General features: G+C 41.4%; 1 pseudogene; it reads right to left on the bottom strand.

Moving 5' to 3' along the window:
- Window positions 1-397: 397 nt before the first annotated feature.
- Window positions 398-4,555, bottom strand: LOC143125278 (HMG domain-containing protein 3-like; annotated as a pseudogene).

The following is a 4,555-nucleotide window of genomic DNA, read 5'->3' as shown; positions in this document are numbered from 1 at the left end:
AACAGGTCCCTTCTTACAGAATTAAGATTAAAATGACTGCACCACTGACTTACATGTGCATTTGCAGTGTTTGCGATGACGTTGAAACAACAATTTGCGATCTAAAAGGAAACAGTCCACAAGTATAAGGAAATAGTTAAATACAATAAAAAAAATAAAATAAAAAAAAGATACTGTACTGGATTAATACTTACCGTTGCTTCTACATCTCTTTGTAGGCAGAGAGTCCAAAAGTCTGACCTTCTGAGCATCACCTAGTTGAATAGGACAATGGGCTCATGTGGGTTGCCATCAATGTCCAACACATAGTCTAGCTATGGGGGAATATGTAGAATATGATAAATCATTCATGCATGTATGCGTGTAAGACACTGATTGAAAAAGCTACTATTACACCTTACTGCTTGAGAGAGTCTTGAATGTAGAGGTTGTTTCCAATCTGTAACTGGGGAGGAAATGGAATCACCAGCTGAAATCAGAGAAAATGAGAAAAGAAAGAGAATGCATTATTAGAAACATATGTAATGTAATGTATGTATACGATTACTTTTAAAAAAACAGCTTAAAAAATGTCCCATACACTGAAATTGTGGTGGTGCATTTGGGTCCAATTCCTTTGTCTGAGATTGTGGATCTGGGAGATCACCACTTTCTCTTGTCTGTGAAGAGGACAAGATACTGAATTCTGCCTGTCCAAACTGATTGAGTGTGAGTGGAATGTCAGGGCTCACAAGCTTCTTTAACTCCTCCATGATGGTCATGTTTTTCCGATGGTTGTAATGATGAATTATATTTCTCATTGTGAAAACATGTGCTGAAGGAGACAGCATGTTCATGAAGTAGTTATTTTTCTTCATGATGGAGAAGAGCTGCTCAGCCACCTGACTATTAATTCTTCCGGCTAGCTCTGGCACCATCCCTAACCTCCGGAGGATGTCAGTTGGGTCCTTGGTGTTCTTTTCGTGGAAGGCGTCATAGAGACAGTAATGTTCTTGTGACCCAGTCAAGGGATGGCCATTCGGGTCTGGCAAAGTTTTCTTTTGTTTGAGCCAGGGCAAACTTACTGTGGCACCTTTGGATGCCAGCTGAAGGTTTTCAGGGCTGGGGTCCAGCAGTCGACCCTCATGAGGGCTGAAAGGGATTCTCTCTGGCTCTCGAAGATTTGCATGGACAGCAAGGCCTCTGGCAAAATCATAGATGCTTACGTTTGGCATATGCTTCCATGACAGCAGCAAATCAGTGAAGTCACGTGGACTTTCTGCCCTAATGTTGAATTTCAGGAAAACAACTTGTCCACATGGGCACATTACAACAGCCCAGCCACCTGAGGTAGAAAGAAGGGACAGAACAATATTCAGATGAATTAACAGTAGCCAGTACAATGATTAACATTGCTGAGATAAACACTTATGTTGTGTCAATTATTATAACTTACCAGATGCCCCCCAAACCTTCTGAAAAACTTTATCGAACTTGCTTCTCGTTGCCATTTCTTCCCTGAGCCGCAAGATCAGTTCCATCTTTGATCCCTTGGGGTCAATTTTGCACTCTCGGCAAAGCTTGCGGATGGAATGGACCTGATATATTTCACAAACATAATGGTGTAATTGCTAGTAGCAGTAATATTTGGATATAGTATAGAAATGCAGATTATGTTCACCTTCAAATTGGATATCTCATCCAACAAACGGTCCTCTGTTATGTCCAACTCTCTGGAGAGATTTGTTGGCAGGGACACGTGGGCTTTCTCATACTCGGTATTGAGCACTTTGTTCGAATCACGGGTATGAGGGCCAATCCAAGGAGCCCAGTTGTTGTATGTGGGCTGCACTTGGAAGGGATTTTGCCTGTCACCTGAGAGAAAAAGTTTGTGCTTAGGGTTTGTAAGTCATTTGGATAGGGCAGTTAACAGACAGGGATGGAACATAGTACCTCAATGGGTAACATGGCAGTTCACTTACTTGGAACAAAACCTCTGGCAATTCTTTCCAGACAGATAGACTCCCAGAAATCATTGATGTCCACCTTTCCATCAAATGACTCAGGTGGATTTTCAAGTTCACTGACTAAAAGTGAAAAAGAACTTACTTAGTATAGTTCAAATTAGTTCAAAATAAAAGTGTGTGTACGCGCATGTGCATGCATTCTTAAAATGTAAAATTAAGTAAATAAACCTGGACAATACCTGCCAAGCCGAAAACACAGTTCTTGTGAAGATCCATGATCACAACAGGTGGGTGGTGTCCACAGCGAACACAGGCAAAATCATAACTATGGTTGGTAAGTGCTTCAAAGTGAAGGTATCCATGTATCACTGTGTTTTTGTTTGGATATTTTTGACCAGAGGTCAGCTCACAGGTTTCAATGGCTCGACCTAGTGCTGTGTGTGTCTAAAATAAGATTTTCAATTAAAAAAATGATACAACAGGAACACATAATATCCAAATTCACATATTGAAAATTAAACAGTTACCTGAAGGCAGTTGCGAAGGTGAATGCAAAAATGGAGAGTAAGAAGAACTCTGTCGTCAAAATTGTGGACGCCATCCTCCCATTCCTGATAGCGAACCACCATGCCACATGAACTGCATTGTTTGCAATATGTTGTAACACCTGTGTAACATGAAGAAATCATGACAGAAGAGTCACCTAAAACTTGGAACAGTAAAATCACACAATTCAATGTTAATTTTCCTAGACACTTACCCTCGATGACTCCCTTCAATGTGATTATTTTTGCTGATGTTGTAATGACCAAGGGTTTACCGAGAGAAACATTGCCAGGGCATTCTGGGCAAAGATGTTCCTTGGGGACAAAATGTTTCGGAAGTCCAGCCTCGCTTGACAGACCACAGAAATGTGCAGGCAAGTCTGCAGGGAGCCTTTTGTGGCTATGTACAGTATATACTTGATGATTCTTTTCAAGTTTTGTTTTTGTGGGGGGTACCTACATTCAAAGCTGGGTTCTGCAGGCTCTGCAGGCTCTTCTCCAAGATCACTCTCTTCTGCTTCATCATTTGCATTTGCAAAATACTCCCTCATTACTTGGAAGAGGTGCCACTTGGCAATGCACTTGTGAATGCAAGCTTGTTTCCCTGTGGCACAAGGGCAGTGCCATGTGTTTCTGACCATGTCAAACTTCACCATGGTTCTGCCAAAGTGGTTGCTGTAGGAGAAGTGTGGCTCATACACTGACACATATTTCTTTGTGGAAGAGCTTCCTACCTCAACCACAATGCTGAAGGGGATGCCTTCCTCAATGGCTGCAGCTTGTTTCTGAAGGCATTGTTTTTTCTTCTCCTCACTAAACCACTTGCTGAGGACAATTTCACGGAGAACATCTTCCTTAAGCTGGATGTTAGAGGTGAGGGGTGGTGGACAGTACTTCAATGACTGTATGTGGTCACAGTCATATGTAGCAAAACCACTTCTGTGCATTACCTCTGTATTTCTGACACAGTCATCCAAAGCACACCTAATTTGGTGGTGCGGGCCAGATGTTTTTTTCTGGACGTGAATAGGCCCACTGTTACTGTTAAAGGACTTTAAAACGGCATATATCCCCATATTCACATCCAGACATTCACACCTTAAATGCCGGTCCACTCTTATATCTTCTTTGAGAGTAGGGTGCCGTCTTCTCATGTGTTGTTTCAGATTTTTTTTATTCAAGACAACTGCACAAATCGTGCACTGCACCCGTCTCACTTGAGATGAACTCGCAACTGTTTTCGTTGTTGGTGGCTGAGTCACTTCTTCCTGCACAGGCTCATCCCGGGGCTGGTATTCTGGCCTCTGGTTGGCACCCTGCAAATTCTGAGAATGGCATTCAGATTGTAGAGGATGACAGGTGTTCAGGTGTTTCATTAAGTTGTTCTTCCGTGGAAAGGTGATGCCACAACCACAGCAGTGGTAGTGACTGCCCTTTCTGCAGCTCAAATTGCATCTGTACATCACATACTCTGAAAAATAAATAGATCAATAAATAAATGAATGAATGAATAAATAAATAAATAAATAGACACAGGTAACAAAAACAATGTCTTGGCAAATACGATGCCGACAACTGACCATCAGTAACATATTTGTAACAATTTCATATCAATCAACAGAAACTACCATAGAATGCCATGATACAGGGCAAAGTGCAAGAAATGCCACATGCTGTCAGTGAGCATAGAATGACTTTTGTAACTTGATACTTCGGCTAAGTGATGTAATTTTGTAAGCTGTGTCCATCATCGATGGAGAAAATGTTATGTTGCATAATTAAGGTTATTTAAGTGAAGGCCATAATGTAGGGAAGGATGCAATATGTTGTAGGCTGTGTACATGAGGTGTACTGTACTTGAGGTAGCCTAATGAGGAGGCAGTGTGCCACATGCAAGATGCACAGTTGTGATTTTGTGATGCATTACGTGAATATCTTCATGGAGCTTTTTAAAATACTTTATACTTGTAATGAGGACGAAAATCTCTGAGTGTGAGCATGTCTATGTGTGGATGGCCAAAGACAAATTTCTACATTCAACATCGGCCTAAAACATACCTCCAT

This window comes from Alosa pseudoharengus, unplaced genomic scaffold (genome assembly GCF_046254945.1).
Source record: "Alosa pseudoharengus isolate Yale_2024_CS ecotype anadromous, Long Island Sound unplaced genomic scaffold, YU_APseudo_1.1 YU_APseudo_1.1_scf_16, whole genome shotgun sequence".
Taxonomy (NCBI): domain Eukaryota; kingdom Metazoa; phylum Chordata; class Actinopteri; order Clupeiformes; family Clupeidae; genus Alosa; species Alosa pseudoharengus.
This window is presented reverse-complemented; position numbering and strand designations above follow the sequence as displayed.